The sequence below is a fragment of the Rattus rattus genome, chromosome 6, assembly GCF_011064425.1.
Source record: "Rattus rattus isolate New Zealand chromosome 6, Rrattus_CSIRO_v1, whole genome shotgun sequence".
In the NCBI taxonomy this organism is placed as follows: Eukaryota; Metazoa; Chordata; class Mammalia; order Rodentia; family Muridae; genus Rattus; species Rattus rattus.
Window position 1 is genome coordinate 146,747,467 of NC_046159.1, and position 26,572 is coordinate 146,774,038.

General features: G+C 34.9%; 1 pseudogene; it reads left to right on the top strand.

The window, feature by feature from the left end:
• Nucleotides 1-26,572, top strand: part of LOC116904486 — a 75,015-nt pseudogene that overhangs the window by 34,284 nt on the left and 14,159 nt on the right.

The window sequence follows — 26,572 nt, forward strand, 5'->3', positions numbered from 1 at the left end:
TTCCATTGCTGTGCAGAAATACCATTATCAAGACAACTCTTATAAGAGACAACATTTAATTGGGGCTAGTTTCAGAGGTTTACTCTACATCAAGCCAGAAAGCACTAACAGTTGGATCTCAGGGATAGGCTGTCAGCTAAAATTTTTGTGGACCCAAGGAATCCAAACAAGAGCTTCAGGCTTGAGTCATGTACAGAAATCATTGTACTCAGTAAGTTGACTCCTTCAGTCTTGTGCTTTATGTATCAGACACAGAATTTTCCCTTGGATTTACATGATGGCTTTGACAAATGACAGTATGAGACAAAAAGGGAAAATGAATCTGTCCATTTAGAAATAATAAATTGTACCTTCCATTCAGCTTATAAATACAGCTTTCCTTTCTTAATTCTTTTTTTCCCAACTTGGGTAATAAAGTAATTAAAATAATGTCTAAGAGGCTTTATTAGTGTATATTTTGTTATTGTGATTGGAAAATCATAAAATTAGGATCCAAGATTATAAACATACCACATATGCATCCTTACTTTAACATTAATGTTAAGCAAGTCATTACCAAGTTTGAGTACTTAATATTAAAACATAGTATGTCCTGTTCTTTGAGTTAAAAACCTGTTTCACACATACTTGAGAAAGAAAAGCTTCATATTTTTCAATATTTTGGAGAAAAAATAGTAGAACCCCTTTTTTATAGTTTGTTAGTTTTAAAGAAATACATTTTAATAAACAAATAATTGACGACTGATTACTGCAAGAGTTACTAATCATACTTTCACTAGGATTCCATGTTTCACTTACAATATTATCAAAATTCTTGCTTTTCTGAGATACCATATATGTTCACTACTAAAAAAAGTTTAAATTTGTTATAATATTTTGAAATAACAGTTGTAATATTAGTAAATGATGAAATCATAATTAGTATAATAAAATATTCAACATACAAAAATTTATAAATTCTCAATTTCTTTTCCTAAAAGAAAATAAATATGATGTTTATAAGTTTAATAGTTTGTCATAAATATATCATATCAAAATGATGAAGAACATGTTTATTATGTATTCACAAATACAGTCATTAAACTTTTTAATATTAGAATTACTTTAGATTTACGTAGTTAATATAAAGATACACAAAGAATTTCCACACAGACCACCCTCAAATGCCTTTTGATTAGTATTTCCTATTTGTTGTGTAATTTGGATTTGCAATGTTCCCCAAAGGCTTGAATTGAAGGTGTGGTGGTTAATTTGGCAGTAGAAAAATATTAAGACCTTTAGGAGATAGGGCCTAGTGGAATTTTAGGTTATTATGGGAATTGCCTTGAAAGGAATAATGAGATTCCAGTCTCTTTTCTTTGTTTCCTGTACACCAGTAAGTAATCAGAGGCTTTCCCTAGAATGATATCTTGTTTTGATTTAAGTAACAAGGCCAACTGAACATGAATTTGAATTCTCAAGAATGTGCTCCAAAATAAATCTTCATTCTCTTTTTAGTTGGTTATTTCAAGTATTTTGTTATATGCAATAAGAGAGTATTAACCAATACAATTTAGATCATTTGACACTAGTAATGAATCAATGCTCTCATTGTTAATTAAAGTCAATGCTATGTTCACATTTCTTCTTTCTTATATAACCTCCTTTATTTTTGGTTCAAGAATCCTTACAATGGTCCTACACTCATCAGTTGGACCATCTTAGGTTGTTATAGTCTATAAAATGCTTCATGCTTGTGTTTACCTGGAGTGTTTGGAGAACTACATATCAGATATTTTCTTCAGTGTCCCTCAATATGAGCATGTAACATTCTCATTTCTCGTAATAATACAGATAGAACATTTTCACATGTTTAAAATGGTTTTTTTGTTTTATAATATACCAATTTATGGTTCTATAATTTTGAAAATTTTATTTATGAAAACCATTACTCTGTCTCCTTCTCCCCTCCAATGAGCTTCACCCCAAATTCATGCTCTCTTTTTCATTATCATTGTTATATCTGTATATCTACGCATATACATGTAAAGGTATAAACATTCTATAAAGCCCATTTAGCATAGCTCATATGTACACATGTTCAGGCTTTGCCACTTGGAATTTGATATCCATTCAGGGGCTCTTCCCCAGAAAAAAATATTTCTTCCTCTCTCATTGACCCATTGACTCTTTTCTAGATTTGAGAATATCACATGCACACATTAAATGTGTTTATTTTTCCCTTGTGGTTATATTATTGTTGGATTATTGATATAGTTTATGACCATATATATGTTTCTATCTTATGTTTTATGCACCAATGCATGTCTTTTATCTTGTTTGTGCACAGAATCCAGTGTTTATCACAAACTCTTAATTCTGATAGCAAGTTTCTAACCTGCTACCATGGCTCTGTATGGAACCTTTGTTCAGCCCCATCTCCAAGCTACTGAAAGTGGCAAACCATTTTCGTGTTCTTTGCACTTGACCTTTTAGAGTAAAATTGTGTTTCCTCTATACTCAGATATACTCAGAAAACAAATGATAATACATTTTCCAGATTCTATTGACATGAACCATGACACCAATGTATTTATGCGATCTACTATTAGAGAGAAGCAACTTTAATTTCAGTGAAGATCACATAAAACACTTGTTTGCAGATATCCTTTCATGAATAGCTTTCTAAGGAGTTGAGCAGACCACAGCATGAATGGTACTAGCTAATTTTAACTTTTTAAATGATACTGTGGAATTAAATTCAATGTGAATGCTTTTACTAATCCAGAGAAAGAAGAAATTTGTTGTGTAATGTTACCTTTCTGAGTATTTAATCCTTTGCACCTAAAGATTAAATTAAATTTAAAAACGACTTTTATATCATTAATATGCAAGTATGTGTATTCTGAATAAAATTGCTCAGAATCATAGAAATCAATGGTCATATATATATATATATACATATATATATATAACCATATATGTGACCATATATAATGTCACACACACACACACACACACATATATATATATATATAATCACATTTTCACATTTTCATAATTTTCTTGATGGTAGAATGTTATTATTTATAGAAGTATAATGTCCAATAAAATTTAAATTCCTTGATATTGCAGTTTGACTCAGTTATAAAGAGCTCGCTTAGCATGTACAATGCCCTGGGTTCAAACGCTAGCAATAATCCTACAACACCGACCACAGCAAACACAACAACAGACACAACAACAACAACAAAAATGTTCTCAAGTTCTTAAATCTAAAAGGGAGTTCACTAAGTTTTCAAAAATGTGGAATTTTCCAGCATTCTGATTAATAACGTCTAATGTTCTTTGAAAGCTTTGCCCTCATAATTAAAGAAATTTTGATTACATGCAAAAACAATAAATGAAATAAATATAAGGTAGTATAGAAAATATTTGATGTATACATCGGAAACAGTGAAGTCAGATCAAATTAAAATTTAATAGTACCTGATGAGGGGGAATAAAGTTTGAGAACATGAAAGGGCATCTCTTACAGCTTCTCATGAGCAAAGTCCTATCCTGGGAGTAAGCATTCCTGTGCACCTGCCTTAAGAATTCTAGAAGTTTGTTAATTCGATCATTCTTGTACAATAATTGTTACTATTGTAACAGGTAATTACCAGCTCATAATTTTAACAAGTCATATGATGAATGGTTAAACAAATGTTTTCGTGTCTGTTGTATGATTACTTCATTGTTTAGTCACAGCTCAACTTATTTTACAATGGCTATCTCCCAAATGGAGAGTTTAAGACCTGAGAAAAATAATGGCAATGAGAAAAATCTCATGGCAATTGATTTAAATAGACTTTTCAGTAATGCCTTTTTTTATAATAATAATCAAACTTGAGGGCCAATCTTCTAAGTTTTTTAATCTGTTCTTTATTCATTCCTTCGGCTGCTCCCACTACATGGAATTTCAGACGTCTATTATTAGGTCATGGATCTTCTTAAACTACAGACATCGTCTTGTCAGACTTATCTAAATTTCCTTCTTTAAGCAAAAATTTCAAAGTTTACTCTCTGCAAGCATTTGCAAATATTGACTCCCATCTTTGATAATTTCCTGTAATTACATGCTGTCAGAGAATGGAAAAATAAAATCTTGGAAACATGTTTTGTACAGAAATCATCTTCAGTATTCATTTGAGAGGTGTCAATTCTGACCAGTATTATGCAGAAGAAAAATGCCATTAATCAAATTTCTTGTACTTCATGTAGTGATATTGTCAATTATACCATTTTAATCCTTGAGGTTTATATATCAAGCAAAGCCAAAAAACCTTACAGACCAACCCTCTTAGGCATGCATCCTTCAAACTGCAAAGAAACTGATCTGAGAATGTTCTTACATCAGAACTATAACTCAACAAATTGAGTTTCAAAATAATCTAAAAATATATACACAGTTATTAATGAAGTTTTATAAATATTCACCAGTAGTGAATATTTATAAAATTCACAAGTAGTACAGGGAAATAAAGAAGATAAAAGCAATATAAGCAAGTACATGAGACACAGAGGTCATGTATATAAAGGGCAAGTTATACCATGTGAAGGCTTCTGGTCATGGCGTTTAATTTTTTTCCATTTAACACACATCCTATGGAAGTGTGCAATAAACTTTCCAAAAATAAATAAATAAATATTTTATTTGGGAAGTATGGAGTATATGAAAAATGGAGGAGAAATATCCAATAATATATTCAACAATACTTGAATTTGACTAAGCCAAAAAGTCTTTTGCCAACATATGATGATTGAGGATCTGCTAAGGTTGTAGCATTTCAGTGTTTTCTGTGAACTGGACTAGGTAGTCCTTGGTTAGTATACAAGAAAGCTAGAGTATAGAGTCATATCTGCCAGGGAAGTTATTTGGCTTAAATTAACAGGGGATAAAAGAAACCTGAACACATACTTAAGATTTAAAATTTAGAAAATTTCCTTACAATATAAAACATTCTTCAATGTTATTTGAATTATTTTATATATAAACTTCACCACACCCATCTATACAATATATTCTACCAAATCTATATGGAGTTCAGTATTCCATATAAAGTAAAATGGAGCATGTTTTAAAAGCATATAACTACTGATAAACCCAGTAGATAATAAATTTATAAATATATACAATCTAATTATATACTAATAACTAAAGAACAAATAATTTAATTTTTCAAGCTTTTAACTATTAGAGTTCTGTAAAAACTTTGTGTATTAATAATAAAGTCAGAAGGTATGTTCTTTTTCAAACTTTGAAGATCTCTATTCATTATTTTTGAAGAAAGTTCCAGTAACATTTAAAAAAGATGTTTGGAAAATTTGGTGAAAACTTAATTGCAGGAAAAAGATATTTCATCACTCAAGGTTAATATTATTTGTTAATATAAACTCTTTATATTTATTAAAATTGTTTTTAGTAAGTAACTAACAAATATAACCAGACAGAAATTTGTTTTTCCTAAGTGATAATCAACTTAATTTGCTTCTTTAACATCACTGCAATTACTTCTTTACAAGAGAGCATTGTCCTTCCTCAGTCATTGCCCCTGTACTTGGAAAAGTGTTCCATGCGTAAGCAATGTGCAGGAAGATTGCAACAGTGTTGGATTTTCCCATCCATGATCTTCTGTCAGCAACTGCCACCAAGTCCAGATGCAGATTATTGGATTCTGGTGAACCAAGCACCCAAGAGGTTTTCTAACATAAGTATTTATGTGTGGCACAAAATATTTATTTGCTGTAGTTAATTTACTGTAAAGCAAATCAGAGGCAAGGGCTGCCATGCTCAAATGCCAGTCTAAACTGGTGTGCAAAGACCACAGGGAGCAGGAATGTGAAGCAGTAGGGAGAGAGAATGAGAAGCACAGAAGAGAGAGTTAGAAAGAATGGAAGAGGTCTGGTGATGTTCTAATTTCCAGGAGCAGCTGCTATACTTTTAGTAATTCTAATGTATTGCTAATTCTTCACATCCTTAAAGTAAGACTATTTTACTCACTAAATGAGTTCTTTTGGCCCCTGTACCTGAACTACAGCTAAAGTAACAAGCAAGCCTTATTTGAACAGTAGGCTGCTCGACTGTGGGAGGTTCGAACTGATTGCCTGTAGTTTTATACTCTGTAGAAAATTGAAACTTAACCTTCCTGTAGACTGTATAATATTAGTTGAAGCAAATCTTTCTTTTGATTAAAAATGTTTAAAGAATTTTCTTTATTTAAATGAGGAATTTCTAGTAAGACATTCTGGAGAAATAAAATTAAAGATAAAAATTACATACGAACCACACATATTATAGCACTATTCACAGTTTGTGTCTTAAGTGACTCACTATAAGTACTCAGACCCCCTAGAACTACCTTACTTCCACAGGTCTCAGCCTTCTTTTGGGGTACCATTGGAGCCAGGCACTCTTTAGGAGCCTCCGTCAGCACTCAGGAGTGACACTCTTTGTCTCTTAGTCTTGTGCATGCCTCGAAAGATCTCTAAGTATGAATAAGCAATGCTGGCAGCCCTTTTATAATCCTTTCCTGACACTTCATTGTCAGTAATCTTATGTCAAAACTCTGTTAAGCACATCCATGGTCATTAGGTATGTTTGGCTACATCTTGCCTTGGCCCTTCCAGAATTTGGGTTCTTCCATGTTTCTCAGTACTTTTCCCTTAAGCAAAGCTGACAAATGATCAAGATTTTTTTATTGCAGTGTTCTGCCATATCAGTACCCCAGTCCAGTGCCTTACCATACCATCATGCTGACATTCGTATCACAGCTCCCTTACTTCAGTCTAGCTCCTATGACCTATAGCAACCCAGTGAAGATTTGTAGTTATGTCACCCTTGGCCATACACACACACAAATGGCTCCTAATAGTTGTTCAAAAATAACCTAAAGTCACCTAGTATTTATAAACCTTGTATGTATAAATATTAAATTTAATTGCTTCTTCAGATAACAGAAAAAGATATTCCAGAGAAATACAGATTAACATGTTATAAAAATTATTGCTAAACCACATTAAACTATCGAGACATTTTACATTTCATTCCTAGAACAAAATATTTCTGCTGAAACTCTGTGGATACTGAACTTTTTATAACAATTTTATAAAAGTAGGCTGACACAATGGTATTTATACACCTTTTACTGGTTATAACAGGAAAGCAACATGCTCTATGTCAACACCTCTCTTTTTCTTTTGCATTGCACTAAAATAAATGTGATTGGTTATTAACATAATTACAAGTTTTATGTAGAGTTAGAGAGGTCTGCAGTGTTGATCTGATATTGGATGTTATTGTGTGAGAGCTGATATTCCCTGTTAGGAAGCACATTTTGTCATGATGCCATGTATTGGTAAATAACTATTTTGACTATTAAAATACAAATGTAGATATGAAACACAGATCAGCTTCTTAAATCACAACTATAGATAATGCCTTGACTTTCTTATATTTGTTTATTATGCTGAGGGGAGGAGGGATTGTTGTGAGACAGTGTTTCCCTGTGTAGCAGAGGCTGTCCTATAACATGCTATATAGACCAGGTTGGCCTTGAACTCAGATCTGTGTGTCTCTGTGCCAAAGTGCCAAGGACCAGCCTTGACTTGGAGAGGAGTTCTGAAGAAGGGGTGTCTGGAAGTGGTGAAACAAATGAGTCAAAGTCAAATCAACGGTCTAAGGTGGTGGCCTATGTTCTGCTATAGAAAGATTTTCATCCTGCTTTCTCTTTGTTCTGCTTGCTCAGGAGATCTCTAGACAGGTATTTCACCATGGTCTGTTCGAGACAGTTTTCTAAGTGGTTCTCTCTTGCTATTTGAAACAATTTTCCAGAGAGCTTATCTTTCTATGTATTCTGCTTGAGACAGTTCTCCAAGCATTTTTCTCTTGCTATTCTAAAAACTTTCTATGAATAACTCTTCTCCTGTAGATCATAAGCCCAGTCTTTTGTTTTATATATCAGTCTGGTCATTTATGTCAAGGGTCCTTTTGATTATCCTAAGAATCACCAGCTCACTACTCCAGCCCCTTAGTTCTCAGGAGACAGCAAGCACACATTTTCTTTCAACCTTGCAAAAGAATTTAGAGATCTGACTCCCTCTGATAAGCACAGCTGCATGGGACCCCTCCTGAATTACCATTTCTACCACACATGAGCCTGGACTCACCCTGTCCCAGGCTGACCTTGAACTCAATAATCTGACTGCTTTTGCATCTTTCTGACAAAATGCTTATAATGTAGCTGCCTTTGTTCCTTTAGATTTGTGAAGCCTTTCATAATGCATACTGCATCTTTATATATATTTTGAACTCATGCTTTTAGAGTTCTTTCCACAGCCTTAAGGGCTATTCTGATGGTCCCAGCATTTACTACTTTGCTAAGACATTAAACACAACTTCACTTCCTAGACTGGTGCTGTCTCATTAAACTTAACAGGAGGACCTTCCTCAAAGGAAGAATGTAAAATATGAACATTATTATACAAACAAGCCTTATGCCCAGGTCACAAACCAATCACACAAGGGGTGTACCATGGTTACATAGCTATTTGTTTATTATTCTATTTGCATCCATAATCTTTTAGTAACATGTATATTCAAGAGAAAGTCAGATGTGTTTGTAAATTATTCAAATTATGTTTCGTTAGGATGGTAATTAATCTTGTTAGTATAAATGAAATTCTGAATATTTGAATTTTAAATAAAGAAGGCAGACAGTTATCCTCACTCATGACTGTCAATCTTAACCTTGACTTTAGAATGTTTTCTAGAAAACAGATTCTATGAAAATATGCAATATGATGTCACTTTCCTTAGGGCATAGGTTGTTGATAACTACATTGGAGAATTACACTGGAGAACAAAGAAACAAAAACACCATTTTTGTAACATGATTTGTATATTGAAATAATCATCCGAACACTAGAATTATTTAGTAGAAAAGGTCATTATAAATAAAATACATTTATTTGCTCATAAGAACAAACTAAACCAAAATTGTGGTTGTTGTCACAACCAATAGAAGGTGCAATGTTAGACATGAGATGGCATAAGTTTTCTAAGTAAAACTATTATAATTAAAGAAAACTTAACCATTTAACTCCTGGCACGAACAGCTAAAATACATTGTGTTCATAATGATTTTAAGAAGAACTGTTAGTTACTAAATCTCCCCTAAATCTTTTTTTTTTGGATGAAAAAAACCTAAATTGCTTATTTATGTTCAATGCTTATTTTCTATTCTACAGGGGATAGGAGGAAACATTTCAAAGCATGAGCAGCAAGAAATAAGAGTATAAGATATATTTAGCTCTTTCCATTTTCACATGTTGTGGTGCCTTCTTTAAATTTCTCTACTATTTTATTCTTTAAAAATTCATGTAAGTGATATAAATGAAAGAAATCTATTGTTTTATATAACCATGCTTATGTTAAGTAATTTATTAAAATTATTTTGCCACACAAAGGAAAGAGATTTATAGTATGATCAAGATTCTAAGATTCTGGGTTGGGGATTTAGTTCAGTGGTAGAGCTTGCTTAGGATTCGGTCCCCAGCTCCGGAAAAAAAGAAAAAAAAAAAAAAAAAAAATTCTAATTCTTTTCTTTTTTTTTTTTTTTTTTTATAACTTGAAAAATTTCTTATATACATTTCGAATTCCCTTCCGAGGCAAACATCCCCTTCCTCCCCCTTCCTTATGGGTGTTCCTCCCCACCTCCCCCCATTGCGCCTCCCCCGACAGTCTAGTTCACTGGGGGTTCAGTCTTAGAGGACCCAGGGCTTCCCCTTCCACTGGTGCTCTTACTAGGATATTCATTGCTAAGAGGTCAGAGTCCAGGGTCAAGTATAGTCTTTAGGTAGTGGCTTGGTTCCTGGAAGCTCTGGTTGCTTGGCATTGTTGTACATATGGGGTCTCAGGCCCCTTCAAAGCTCTTCAGTTCTTTTCTCTGATTCCTTCATCCCGTTCTCAGTTCAGTGGTTTGCTGCTGGCATTCGCCTCTGTATAGTGGAGGTCTCCTTAAAATGAAAAAGTAGTGAAGATGAACGCTTAGTAAGTCCTAGAAACTAACTAAGATAAGTAAGATAAGAATGACTTGGTACAATATTCACTCTGACTTATGCTAGACACTTAATTCTTTCTAATGATTCAAGCTCAACATAATTTCTCTCTAAACATTATTATTTTGAAATGGCTGGTGACTTGAAAAGTTTTATTATATTATGCATTTCAGCATAGTTTCAATATCAGATTTCTCTTCATTTCCAAAAAACAATTTTTTTCATTGGAGAGTCATGCATATTTTTTAAATATTTCATTTATTTATTATATATGAATACACTGTAGCTGTCTTCAGACACACCAGAAGAGGGCATCAGATCTCATTACAGATGGTTGTGAGCCACCATGTGGTTGCTGGGATTTGCACTCAGGACCTTTGGAAGAGCAGTTGGTGCTCTTAACCACTGAGCCATCTCTCCAGCCCGAGAGTCATACTTATAATAAATTGTTAATGGTTTAATCTGAACTTGCACATTCTTAAGATTTAAATACGTTTTGTCTAAATTACCCTTTGAAAATTACATTTGACAAACTAAAGTATTTTTGAATCTGAGAAGTAATAGTGTTTTCCCAGAACAAATGATGATTCATGATAATTGAATACAAACAATTAAGATTTTCAACTTGTAATTTATGCCCTTAGAATATTGTTTCTGCACTGAGCTCACTGCTAGGTGAATAGTCACACTTAGCAGGTTATCCCTAGCTACATGCAATCTAATTCATCTCAGAGTTCAAAGAATTCAGTGTGTTATATACTTTGATTGAAGCATTTCTTTAAATATTGAATTTCCAATGTCAAGAAAAATGTAATGTATGCATATAGTACCAGCTTCCCAGATGTACATTCAGAATTAATTTTCACTGAAACACTTTAATTTTTAGACAAGTATAAAATACAATTATAAGCTTGATACTATTTAGCTTGTAATGATATACAATTCTGACAATTACTTCTACCAATTGAATCATTTATACAAGTGAGAACACTAAACAAGTTTTAATTATAAGAGTAAGTGAAGTATTCCTTCAACAAGTATCAAAGTTCGAGAAGTTTATTAAAAGCAAACTGAATCTAGATACATTTCAAATGTCTTAATTCTAACACGAAAGGAGAAGAATTGTTTAAAACTTCATGTTTTCTGAATGGCTTCATGGCAGAATTTTTTCCCTTTTGAGAATCTACTGTGCTACTGAATCATGGTGTGGCACGGAGCAAAGATGACATCATTATACCACACCAAAAGTATATCTGGAAAATATTGAGGTTTTAAGAGTTGTGATTAGATAGTATGAATAAAAATCATAAAATTATCATCATCAAACATGACTCACAAGTCTACTATGAATTTTGAAAGAATAAAGACAATAGGTGGAAACACTCAAATGCACAGTCATTCCATATGCCCAAACACTTGACATATGGGCGCATTTGTCTCTGACACTGTTCCAACTATGTGTTTAAGAATTTTGCTTTTATATTTTTCCAAAATTTCTGTGTAGTCAGGTAAATATAAACATAGCTCTATAAATTTTATTTTTGTCAAATAGTTACAGAGTAGTACCCTTGGCACTCCTTACTATCTTAAAGCTTGCTTTTCTTTGCATTTTTACATATAAGTCAATTTTGGAGATGACAGATTTTCTGGAAAACAGGAGACCATTTTGTGAGGGACTGAAGAGTCTACTTTATAGACACCCCCCCAACTAAGGAGTAACAGGAAGCAACAAACAGCTGAGTTGATTGAAATAGATGCGATTCCACAGGAGTCTGATTCCAAGCAGAGAATGACAAGGATAAAGAACAGTTATATGGAAAACTGCTTCAGATTTCTGTTGTCAAGAAAAGTAGTATTTGGACAACTTTAGCATGTGGGTCATGCTAATCCCCAAGCCTCAACTGTCAGTTTAGATTTATTAATTTATTAAAATTATTTTAAAGTCAGAAAGGCTGAATCTAAGGCATTCCAAGTTATTTTGCCATGACTGCATAGCCAGCCATGTATCTGTTTCTAGAATTATGGCCACCTTCTTTTGAGGACTGTGCCTGTCCTTCATGTCTCAGCCCTTATTAAGTAGAAAACAGGCTTAAGTTCAGTGAAGTCAGATTGATGGTGGCTGTTGTGAATTGGTATATTGTTTGATGTCATGAACAACTTAGGAAACACAGTTTGAGATTGTGCTATTATATTGTATTTAAAGATGTTTTGACAACCAAGCAAAAAACTCATCTCTTACTTCATATAACCAAACTATCTCAGTAGATTATAGTCCTTGTCATTTCTGCTTACACTCTAGGTTTTTACATTTGAAACTCTCTCTCTCTTCATTTTTAGTCTCATACTACATTTAGTTTTATTTAGTGGTGGTGGAATAACATTCTGACACATGATTACCCTATATCTCCCTATAACACATACTTCAGTAGTATGATTCACTAAAAGAGAGAAATTTCTTAGAATCAAGTGTGAGTTTCTCACCAATAATAACTAAATATCTCTCTAACACATACTTCAAAAGATTGATAAGTAGAAAGATCCATTCATTAGGCAAGATTTCCATCAATTCTCAGAGAGTATTCACAAAGAGGTTTTTACTCAACTATGCCTCAATTCCCTTCTTGAAGTCTCTTTGTCTCAACAGTAAGGCTACTGACTCATCAATTTTAAGTTCTCCTGCTACAAATTCTAGAACAAATAATATGACTGATAACCCCTCTGGTTCCCGAAATGTCCTCCATTTCCAGTTTTCTCTCTAAGTTCTCTCTCCCTCCACCACCATCCCAACTAATCCCTCCTGTTCCTACCACACACTGCCCACATTTCTCAGATAATATCTAATCTACTTCCTCTTCCGAGGGTGGTCCTCATGTTATTGAGCCTCTCTGGGTCTGGAGACAGTAGCATGGTTATGTAGCTCAACCATTTTTCATAGTAGCTTTATTCATGATAGCCAGAAACTGGAACCCACCTAGATGTCCCTCAGCCAAAGAATGGATAAAGAAAATGTGATACATAGTTGAGCATATTTGACCATAGGTGACCACGGTCTTTGTGATAGGATGAAGGATTTTTGATTGAGCACAAGAGTGGTATAGCTGAGTCAAGAGGTAGATCAATTCTTGATTTTATGAAATACTGTCAAACTAATTTCCAAAGGAACTGTACAAGTTCACACTCCCACTATCAATGGATGAGTGTTCCCCTTGCTCAAAACTTCCTCAGCACAAGCCATCCCTTGTGTTTTCGACCTTAGCCATTCTGACAAGGTCCTAGATTTCTTAAAACATTTGATTCATCATAAAATGACTATTTTATAGAGTAATATCTATACATTTTCAAAAGACTGTTTTCAAATGTTACAACTAGGTTTTAAAAATGGAAAAGTCAAAGATAAGGAATACTGAAACATAAGCACATTTTAAATGATAGGCTAATACAACAATATAGCTATCATATTTTGAAATGTAGTAAGATGAGGTATACTATATATTTAAGATGTTCCTGAGAAGATCCTGGAGTGGAGATTCAAAGGCAAAGGATCGTGGAATACGTGCAACCACAGAGGAAGACGTCTAATCCTGGAGACCTCAATGTACATGGTTTCTGTCCATCATATCCCCTATAGGAGATTCAGATTTAAAAATAAGCAAGCATATTTCTTAAGCAGTTGGAAGAAAAACTACAGTTTATTCTTGAGTTTCACATTGCATTTTAAAAACATTTGATTTTCATTCAGGAGTCGTTATCTAAGCTTATTATGTACCCAATGGATGATACCGTCAACTACTGACCATTTTTGTCTTCACACCAGTGAGTTTCTCTCTCTGCACATATCTCAAGAGACTCCTCAATCCGGTATTTAACAATGCCTCAGATGTCCTGATATTCATTCCTTAACTATGATAAAAGTGTGAAGTGATGTTCTCCGAAGGAACTACATTTCTATTAAGAATTCTGCAAAATGCTTGACCTTGGTTGCTTAAAACACCGTGGCTACAGAGGTGGAATGCTGGAATTCAACAGCTGAAATTATGTTGGACCCTTTAATAACCACTTACTTTAACTTTGGTATCTGACCTGCTGACTGATAGATAAATTTTGGAATGCATCACTCAGCGTCACAGACCCTTTCTAACTCAGAACATCTGAAACATGTAGACTCCTCTGCTTTGCTTTGGTCTCATTAGTCAATGCTTCAGCCAATGGAACTTGTATGTTGTTTTATGACTTTCGTTTGGTTGATTAGTCTCTGAGTTTGTTTCATCTTCTACAGTGGAACATGCTAGCCAAGGTAACTTTTATCCATAGTCTGTGCCTGTGTTTATGTTACTTGGCTCAGAATAAACATTTTTTTCTACTTTCTTTTAAGGTCCGTAATCATAAAAACTAAGAATGTGTTTTGGATAAACATTTATGTGAGTTCAGTCACAGCACCATTAATAAATATATGTATCTTATCAAATCTCTGTATTTCTATAGACAAAGAAATGAGTTATGTAAAATAGGAGAAAGCTGGCGGTGCAGGTAACCTTAAAACTCACTTCACAGAACAATATGTGGCATTGGAGACACCCAGTCTTGCTAAGACTATAGATAAAACTAACTTTGCTCTTCAGATTATCCTCATTTTTCAAGCAACAGCCACAATTCTCTTGTCTATGCATGTGCAAAACCTGCATGGAATATGTTTATTTTGCATTTACTTCATCATCTAAATTATCTACTATCTACTTCTCAATGATTGTCATAAGTTCCCTAACAGTGGAATTAGTGCATAAGAAGGATACATATTAAATATAAAAAAAGTACTGGGATCAAGAGGCTCAGAAAAGAAGAAAGGGTTCTATTAAAAAACAGAACTGGATAGTGCCTTTACTGAGACTTTCCTCTTGCTGATGGTAAACATATGTATGGAAGAAGATACTGCTTCTTGACTTAAGCAAATATTTTTAAATTTCTTTTTCTTTACTTTTTTAAAAAAATTTACACAGTTCCCACTCAAGGTCAGAGAGGCCATCCAGAGAACTACTTAACCTGATAAACAACTTCAACAAAGTGTCAGGGTATAAAATTAACTCAAACAAATCACTAGCCTTCCTGTACTCAAAGGATAAACAGCCTGAGAAAGAAATTAGGGAAATGCCACCCTTCACAATAGTCCCAAATAATATAAAATATCTTGGTGTGACTTTAGCCAAGCAAGTGAAAGATCTGTATGACAAAAATTTCAAGTCTCTGAAGAACGAAATTGAGGAAGCTCTCAGAAGATGGAAAGATCTTCCATATTCATGGATTGGCAGGATCAATATGGTAAAGATGGCCATTTTGCAAAAGCAATCTACAGATTCAATGCAATCCCCATGAAAATTCCTACTCAATTCTTTATAGAGATAGAAAGAGCAATTTGAAAATTCATTTGGAATAACAAAATCTCAGGATAATGAAAACTATACTCAACAATAGAAGAACTTCTGGGGAAATCACCATCCTTGACTGCAAGCAGTATTACAGAGCAATAGTCATAAGAACTGTATGGTATTGGTAGAGAGACAGGCAGACAGATCAGTGGAACAGAATTGAAGACCCAGAAATGAACCCACACATCTTCGGTCACTTGATCTTTGACAAAGGTACAAAAACCATCTAATGGAAGAAAGATAATATTTTCAACAAATCGTGGTGGGTCAACTGGAGGTCAGCATGTAGAAAAATGTAAATCAATCCTTTCTTATCACCCTGTACAAGATCAAGGACCTCCAGATACACTCAAACTAATAGAAGAAAAAGTGGGGAAGAGTCTTGAACACATGGGCACTGGGGGAAATTTCCTGAACAAAACACTAATGGCTTATGCTCTAAGGTCAAGAATCAACAAATGGGACCTCATAAAACTGCAAAGCTTCTGTAAGGCAAAAGACACTGTCATTAGGACAAAACGGCAACCAACAGATTGGGAAAAAATCTTTACCAATCCTAGAACTGATAGAGGGCTAATATCCAAAATATACAAAGAACTCAAGAAGTTTGACTCCAGAGAGCCAAATCACCCTATTAAAAATAGTGTACAGAGCTAAACAAAACATTCTCAGCTGAGGAATATCGAATGGCCAAAAAGCACCTAAAGAAATGTTCAACATCCTTAGTCATCAGGGAAATGCAAATCAAAACAACCCTGAAATTTCACCTCACACCAGTCAGAATGGCTAAGATAAAACACTCAGGTGACAGCAAATGCTGGCGATGATGTGGAGAAAGAGGAACACTCCTTTATTGTTGGTGGAATTGCAAGCTGGTACAACCACTCTGGAAATCAGTCTGGTGGTTCCTCAGAAAATTGGACATTGCACTACCTGAGGACCCAGCTATACCTCTCTTGGGCATATCCAAAAGATACTCCAACATACAGCAAAGACACATGCTCCACTATGTTCATAGCAGCCTTATTTTTAATAGCCAGAAACTGGAAAAAACCCAGATGCCCTTCAACAGAGGAATGGATACAGAAAATGTGGTACATTTATACAACATAGTACTATTTAGCTATCAAAACAATGACTTCATGAAATTCATAGGCAATTGGAATGAACTAGAAAATATCATCATGTGTGAGGTATCCCAATCATAGAAAAACACACTTGGTATGCACTCATTGATGAGTGGATATTACTCTAAAAGCTCAAATTACCCAAGATCCAATCTACAGACCACAGGAAGCTCACAAAGAAGGATGACCAAAATGTGGATGGTCCAATTCCTTTTTAAAAGGGAAAAAATATCCATAGGAGGGGATATGGAAGCAAAGTTTAGAGCAGCGGCCGAGGGAATGGCCATTCAGAGCCTGCCCCATATGTGATATATTAATTAAAACTAATGTTCACAATTGCTAACATTTAAAATACATATGCATGTTTTAAGTATAATAGCATATTTATTAGATTTATGCACAATGTCCAGAAACTAATCACTATTGTATTTGAATATCAATATAACATATGTAACATTTTTCCCTTTTTTTTTTGCAATGCCTTCTTTACACATCTTTTTTGACTTTTACATTTTAATTACATTCTATGAAAAGAAGCACAAGGACAAAACTGAAAATAGTATTTATTATGTATAAGAAAGAATCATAATCTAAATTCTAGGCTCTACACTGAAAAAATGTGAAATATATAGCACTATGATTTGAAAATGAAAACCACAGTTTTACTTTGTCAGAGAATGTACTAGGGCCTCATTAAAATTTAAGATTAGAAATAAAATAGTCAGATACACTGTCTATATTACAGTGTTAGAGAATTTTAGAATGGAAAATTATATTATTGTCTAACATTAAAAAATATTAAGTGTCACAGGCCTCTGTGGTGATACTGATTTCCAATGGTGGGGAGCGAAATTACTTACTCCAAGTATGTATTTAAAAACCATAAAGCATTTTGATCATAGATTTACTGAGATGCTTCTACTTCTCAGTGTTGAGATCATAGATGTACACCACCTTGAACTGATATCTTGAATCTGTGATCAAAGACAAAGTCCTATGAGTAGATAGGACACCATTTTAAACCTACAATCTACTACTCTTCTCTAAACCTAAGCACACTCAGTAATAGGCACAATTCAGTGTCAAGCTTTTGTATTTGTCTAACGTGGTTAAAATTAGTGTGAGGAGCAAGGCCCCCTTTTAAATAAATTTTGTTTCTGAACAGCATTGGATCTTAGGCAGAACTTGTTTTTTTTTCCTATTAAACTTGTATTTTTCAAGGCCTCAAAATGAAGATTATTTTAAATGTAAAAGACAATATTCCTGTTACTATGTTTACACATAAATGTGCATAGCATTATCCAGGGCTACAACTTTGTATATGTCATGATGAGAGCTCTTTTTTTCTTTTGAATCTATCTGCACGTCTTTTGGCTTAGCTTTCCTATGGCTTTCAGTAATTGGCTATTCCATTTATCTATTATTTATTTATTTAGCTTTTATGTTTCTTATTAGAATTACCTCATAAAACACAAAATTAAACCTCTTAAATTATCTGTGCATACACGACTTAGGTGTATAAGAATGGTTCTGTTTCTAATAAGCAATGTTAGGAAAATATCTCACAGCTATCTAGAAACTATGTCCTCACAGTAGTTGTTGTTTTAGAAATAACATGTGGGAGGGAGATAACTACTTTTAATTCTTCATTATTCCAGTTTGCTGAAATACTGTGTGTCCCATAACTATGGAAGTGTAAAGAGTTCTTTGGGGTTTCTATCACATTGAATGAAGTTAAAGTATTTATTTTAACATCCTATATTTATTGTGTCAAAATTGAGTGAGTGATTATGAGCATTAGCACTAACAACCAGGAGAGAGGAAAATAGGAAACGCCAAGCTTGTCTTTGAAAACACATAGTTAAATGGGAACAGTGGAATCAATAGACTTCTAGAAATCAGTTAACTAAACTCAGAGAAAAATTCTTTAAGGGAAAACATTGAGTTTTTTTAAAAGAATGTTTACTACATTGTCACTTACTGTACAGTTCCATCATGCACTCTTGTCTTTCCTGGTATTTTTAATGACAACATGCCATAGTCTTTGTGCAAGAGAAATCAAGACCATATGCACTATTGGACTTCATTTCCAAAGAAGCTGTTGCTCAGGTCTCGTTCTTGTTTATTAGAAGAACAAAGCTAAGGTTATTCTTTGTTTAATGCAGAACTATACAGTACTATAAAACTGGGTCTATGCGAGTGGGCAAGAGTACTGGTCCCACAGTGTAGGATGCTTTCTCCTGTGATGATAGGTGATACAGCTCAAACAAACAACAGGACACTTGCACATTTGAGGCTGTTTACATGGTCAAGAAATCCCTTATAAAGCTCTGAATTTTCATCTCTTGTTGACTTTGAAGGTCCAAAGAGCCAACAAATTTGATAATGTAGAAGAATCACATTTGAATAAACACAAAAGCAATCAAACTGATTCACAGAGAATTAAAGTTCAGGGTAGAATCAATGATACAATAAAATTAATTAGGTAAAACTAAAATAAATCTAAGATCATATGTGTCTATTGGTAAATTCTTCTGAATACATAAAAAATAATACCAATTCCTATCAAACTTATCTCCAGTGAAAAGAGAATATTTCCTCAATTCATGATGCCAGGTTATCTTATTGTAAGTCCAGTCAATAAGATTTTTAGACTTAAGGCACCATAGTGGTTGGATAATAAAGAACCCCAAAGTTTGTTGGCTATTTGGTCCTCCATGCTTGTTGAATGCATGCTTCCTAGTTGGTAGAACTATTGAAAAGGATTTGGAGTTGTGGCCTTGGGAGGAGATATAATTATTCACGAGGGAAGAGTAAAGCTGCATATGCAAATCCATCCTCACTCCTCACTAGTGAGCGAATATAACGTTACTTGTTCACATTACACTAGCATCAAACCAAATTTCTCAGCCTTCCAACTTTAACTAAAACCTCTACTTCTTGTAAGGATCTTTAAAGCCTTAAGCTTAGGTTGAGAATGCTGAAGAATTGCTCTAGCCTTGTGAATAGCTACTGAGCTCTCAGCTGTTAGAACAGCTGTTCTCAGCTGATTATTGGGCAAATCAGACTTTATAGTGTAGGCCAAATCAATCTGTAATATGTATTATATTGGTAGATTCCATTCCTGTAGATTATTCCAACTAATCCAGGATTTAAAGGACAATAAGTACATAAGCAATTTCCTTAACCACTGTGGAAAAAATCTCAAATTATAATGAGACACCTCTCAACACCCACCAGAATAAAAATGATAATGCTAATAATGAATAGGAATTATAATAATAATAATAGAAAATAAACTTCAGTGATGAAGGAGTCTCTTACATATTGTCAATGGGGGCGGTAAATGGTGCTGCCACTGTGGAAACCAGTTTTGCCATCCCTTAAAATGTCATTCATATATTTACTTAGCGACCACGTCTTTCAAACCCTGGTTGCATATGTGAGGTATGTTCATGACAAGCACTTACACACAAGTATTCACAGCAACATTGTTCAGGTCCATAAAATAACTACATGGGAGAAACATGAACACACACTCTGTAATATAGAGATTTAAAGGTGGTATATCCATACATTGTGCTGAATCATCCTGATGCATAGGTTACAGTGATGGTCCTGGAAACTCTAGGCTAAGCCAAAGAAAAAAATCATGGAAGGGCATTATGCTGGAAAAGTCTACTCATATAACATTTCCAGAAGATGCAGGTGTGTGCATGCAGAAAAGAGATGTATCTGAAGGGAGTGGAAATTTCCTGGAATTAAATGAGAGTAATAATGGCGGAAAACGGTTACCTACAAAGGGCCACCGACTCAAGTAGTTGTACTGTAATGGCTTATTTTGTGTTTTGATAAATAGATTTTAATTTTAACATCCTAAAATGAGTTAAACTGGATGGACAAAGTGCACGATAAAATCTATACTTATGGTAGTGCGTGATGAATGTTATAATACAATTCCAAGGAAAGCCAAGAACAGAACAGCTAAGCCAGAGGAGTCATCAAGGTTAAGTGGACTTGATACTGGAGTCATTATAGATAAACAGTAAGATAAGCTAGATGAAGAGGAAGTGCTCATTTTTCCATTCTTTACTTAAAAATATTTATTCTCTCTCTCTCTCTCTCTCTCTCTCTCTGTGTGTGTGTGTGTGTGTATGTGTGTGTGTGTGTGTGTGTGTGTGTGTGTGGGTGCGTGTGGTAGTGGCTGGGGTTGAGGGCTGGGGTATGTGTGTTGGGGAAAGGTGTTCCTCCAGAGGCTGAAATAGGATGTTGGGTCACTTAGAATCAGAGGTAGTGGATCTAAGCTGCCTATATGTTTGCTGGGAACTGACCTGGGCCATCTGCAAGAGCAGTACTTGTAACTGCTAAGATTTCTCTCCAGGCTCTTCATTGTTGATTTTTATGTATACTTTTAAAAGTAAAGTAAGCAGTCTTATCACTGTATAGTTAAATAGTAACCAATAATAAGGTTAGCAAAGGGTGTAATCACAAACCTAAGACTTCCTATTAAAGGAAAGATAAGTTTATCAGTCAGAGACTGAAAATCACTCCCGTTATCTTGTGGGGGGTTCCTTTTAACTGAACAATTAATGAGGATATATATTTGCAGTGTGGGGACCTGGGACTCTGACATGCCATATGAAGCGAGTTGGATTTTATTCTAGATGCTTTCCAGGTTCTATTTTATTGGGGACAGTGAACCTATTAAGTTAGGAGGCTGAATATCTTGAAACAGAATTCATCAAAGTGGAAAAAACGTGCTCTTGCCCGAAGTCCAGGCATCAGAGATCCCCAAACATGCTGGCAGGCGTTCCAGATAAAACAGAGATGAGCATCAGGAAGTGGGCATTTTTCAGAGCTGCTGTATGAGGAAGTCCAGAGAGACCCGTTTTGAGACTGTTCCCAAGTATTATATTGGACATTATCATGGTGTTTATATAGAAATGCTTCCAGTTGTGCTAGTTTGATCTCCTATAAACATTGCATGTGTTTATCCAAGGATATGTTTCTTATTATTCATGAGTGTTTGCATATGGTGTTTGCTGATCAGCCTTCTTCATTTGTCTGCTTTGCACACGTGATTCACACTGTACTTTCAGCTTTAATTCATTTTGAACTCCAAGGAACAAAGCTTTAGTAAAAGCTAATTAAGTTAGTAACATTGTTATATGGAGAAAAAAAAGTTGTTAGTGAAATCCTGAAGTGGGACTTCCTGTTTACATTTCTCCAAAATAGACTTAATAGCAAGAATGAAAAATGTAGAAGCTACCCTCGGCAGTTATGTGTATAAGTGTTTTACCTGCATATGTGTTTCTTGTGCCATCAGAGGTCATAAAAGAGCACTGTAGTCTAGAAATGGGGCTACCTATGCTGGACACTGTCATGTGGGTTCTGGGAATAGACCACGTTTCTCTGGAATAGCAGCAAACACCCTATTTACTGAACTATCTCTCCAGCCCAGTTATCAATATTTTAAAGTACAAATTTTAATGTGTTACAGAAAGAATTTATGTAACACTTTGGGCAATTTCACAGCACTTTGGATTTGTACAAAATACCTTTACCCACAACATGGATGCACTTTCAGATTCTAAGTGTCAAGCTCTACCACCAAACAATATTAATCCTAACCTTAGGGGGCTGGGGTTTTGTTGTTATTGTTATTGTTGTTGTTGGTGGTGGTGTTTGTTTGTTTGTTTGCTTGTCTTTCAGGAGTTTATGTTGTTCCAGCCCGCCCAAACTTTACTCCTTTTTAAAATCCATCAGCCTACACTGGTTAATATTTGACAGTGTATTCACTGTGGGAGCACACAAGGGCTTTGCAGATTCCTCATTGCAATGACCAGACTCTTTCCTACTCACAGAACATGTGTCCCTATGCTTAGTATTTAAAAAAAATATTACTTTTCAGGTTAATTATTATTTTTATCCCTTTTCATGTTTATTCAGAAATGTTTATTTATATGCTTAGCACCACACTGTAAAAACAGAAGAATATGCTGAGTACACTGCTACGTAGCTTTCTGTCATTTGCTTTGCTTTCTGTCTGTCCCCCAAGGTCACACTTACTTCTCTTTTTTTCCATCTTTATTAACTTGAGTATTTCTTATTTATATTTCGATTGTTATTCCCTTTCCCGGTTTCCAGGCCAACATCCCCCTCCTCTTCTATATGGGTGTTCCCCTTCCCATCCTTCCCCCATTACCACCCTCCCCCCAACAATCCCGTTCACTGGGGGTTCAGTCTTAGCAGGACCAATGGCTTCCCCTTCCACTCATACTCTTACTAGGCTATTCATTGCTACCTATGCTGTTGGAGCCCAGGGTCAGTCCATGAATACTCTTTGGGTAGGTCACACTTACTTCTAATTATTACCTTTGCAGATTACTTGCCCATCTTCCTATGATACCAATGGCCAGTTAACTACTGGATAGATTGTTGCTCTAATTTGCAGAGATGAGAAACACCAATAAGACTTGTTCATCTGTATATCACAAATCCCTAAGGAACATTGTCTCAGACAGAATAAACAAATATACTTGTTAAAAATAAAATGAATAGATTTAAGCTGGTATAATGTTAACTTTTATACAGTTTCCACGCTACAATCAATGTTATTATCCTTTCTGGTGGATATTATGGTACTATCATCAAAAGTAGCATACTTAATTTTTAGATTTAGCAATTACCTCTAAAAATTTACTTTAAAAAAGCATGCACCTACATTCTTATGTTCAAGTTGTGTATGTGTTGTACGAATGTAGATATGTAGGTGCACACACTTGTGTATGCCATGAATAGGTAAAAGTCAAAAAAGAAGAGAAGGAGGAGGAGGAGGAGGAGGAGGAGGAGGAGGAGGAGGAGGAGCAAAGGAGGAAGAGGAGAAGTTTCTGTTTTCTTTTAATCTTTGCCATACCTCTTAAAATGGATTTTATTTACTGAAACAGAAATTGCCATTTCACAAGAATGGCTACAAGTAAGCGCATAGGAATGGCCTAATATCCATCCCATGTTTCTGGGGTTACTGATATTTGCAAATATGCTTGGTCTTTTTATGAGTATTAAAGATCCAAATTCTCATACAAACCAAGATATACTACACACTGAACTGTCTGCCCACAGTACTATTCTGAGTAATTGCTTCAGAATTTTGAATGGTTTAAAATCTAAATTAAATAGTTACCATCAAAAATGATTTGATAAGAAATACTAATGTTTAATATCCACCCATGTTCTAACCATGTATGGCCTGTAGAGAACATATGGGCACATTATACTGAAATGTGTATAGATGTTACATTTCCCATAGTTGTCATTTACACTTTCAGCAGTGGTCACATCCAGCTTGATTTTGACAGTTTGGTTTAAGAAGTATCAACAATCTGTTTGACAAGCTGATATCAGAAGATAAAACCAGTTCAGTCAAGTTCAACCTTTCCCTCTACTGCGTTTTACTGGAAGACGTGGAAGAGCTAGTCATCGATTCTATCAATTGGCCTATTCTCATTCAAACTGAATGCTTGTTAGCTCACAAGGAAATCAAGAGTTGTTCTTTTTAGCACAATCAACTGATGGATAAATTTTAGAAGGCTCACACTTTTAAAATCTTGTACTATGAATCAAGTAAAGGAGCAAGAGCTATGTAATAACATGAAAAGATAAAAAGAGATGCTTAGAAAGACATGGTTTTGCACACCATTTCTTAGAAAAAGACCAGTTGTAACTACGTACCACAACCAAAAGCAACTTGCAGAGAATGACGTTTACTTGGCTTACAGATTAAAGTCAATCTCTGAGAAAGGGCAGGGAAGAAATCCAGAGGCAGAATGGAAACACAGACCATAGAGAGATACTGCTTAGTGACCTGTTCCTCCTTACTTGTTCATGTAGCTTTCTTAAACAGTCCAAGGGAGGGCATTAACTGGGCCACCCTATATTAACTAGCAATTAAGAGATGTCTCATCATGTGAAACTCAAGAAGAAGGAAGACCAAAATGTGCATGCTTCAGTCCTTCTTAGAAAGGAAAACAAAATATTCAGAGGAGGAAATACAGGGACAAAGAGTGGAGCAGGGACTGAAGGAAAGGCCATCCAGAGACTGCCCCATCTGGAGATCCATCCCATATACAGTCATCAAACCCAGTCACTATTGCTGATGCCAAGAAGTGCTTGCTGACAGGAGCCCAATATGGATGTCTTCTGAGAGGCTTTACCAGAACTCTACTGATACAGATGGTAATGCTTGCAGCTAACCATTAGACTGAGCACGGGGACCCCAATGGAGAAGTTAGAGAAGGTACCAAAGAAGCTGAAGAGGTTTGTAAGAGCAATATCAACCAACCATAACCCCAGAACTCCCAGGGACTAAACCACCAACCAAAGAGTATATGCAGAGGGTCTCATAGTCCCAGCCACATATGTAGCAGAGGATGGCATTGTCTGGCATCAATAGGAGGAGAAGCCCTTGATCCTATGAAGACTTAATTTCCCAGTGAATGCTGCTGGGAGATGGGAATGGGTGACTGGGAGTAGGAGCATCTTCATAGAAGCAAGAGGAGTGGGAAAGGGGATAACATTTGAAATGTAGACACATAAAATATCCAATAAAAAATAAAAAATAAATCCCTCAAAGAGATGGGAACAAGCATAAGTGACAGAGGCAGGTTTTCAATTTTGTCTTCTAAGTATGTCAGTTGACATCTGAAGCCAGGTATAATAACACCTATAATTGGAGAAATCGGTGATCAAGATAGACGGACACAACATTGTAGGATAGCGAGGGATATATCAAAATATCTAAACTAAAATAAATAATATACATTGTTAAGTTAAAAATGGACGGTTTAACGAATTGGTAATGTACATAAACATTTATATGAAAAGCACTTGAATATTTGAATATAAATGATGCTAAAACAATAATATTTATGTCAAATAAGTAACAATAAATTCCTTTAAGAGCACTGTAGAATTGCAATTAAATACAGTTGAATAGAATTTAAGTTGTTCTCATACGTTGTCTTATTTAAATAGTTTTAAAGTATTCAAAATGACCAGATTTTATAAAACGGGATTAATGAAGCTATTTGAATGAAAAAATATTCACATAAATGACAGTGGTTTCTACTAGAGAAATATTTCACTGGCTAATATGTGTAAAGTATTCACAAATTTCAGTGAAAATCTCAGTGGCTAATCATCACCCTATTTATCTAAATTTAGGACAAACTGTTGATTCAGGTGCTTTTCAGAACCATGTCAATTTGTGTCACCTCATGTAGCCATGGAGACAGACTGACTCTGGCTTTTCTAATAAGTATGCTGTTGCAGTGCCAATAAACCCAACTAATGATCCATATAAATCAGAGTATGGTTAGACCTGAATTGTAGATTCACAATGAGACCAATTGTTCTGGCTTCACAAGTGGGGAAAGTGAGTTGTCTCGAGGTTGAGGAGATGGCTCATTCAGTGAAGTGCTTGCCTCATACCATGAGAACCTTCATTAAATCCCCCTACTCTCATTCTAGTCTGGCAGTGCCTTGAATACCAGTAGGTAGGAGATAGCAGGATTTCTGAAATTTCCTGACTAGTCAGACTGGCTGATCATTGAGTTCCCGATGCAGTGAGCACCTGTGTTACCAAAAACAAGGTAGAGAGTGGACTGAGGAAGACACACAGACACAGACTTCTGGCTGCCACATTTATTCATACGTGTGAACGTGTTCACAAACACACAAACAGATACACAAATACACATGCATGCCACACAGGGACACACATCAAAAAATTGTGAAAACACAGTGGAAAGGGAGAGATGCTTCTACCTACCCACCAAATTACACCAAGCTTTTCCTTTCTTGGTCAGTACCTAGGAACTCAGTTCTTATTTGAAATGTTGATGAAATAACAATAGAAATGTGTAGAAAATCTAGGAAGCTTTTTTTTTT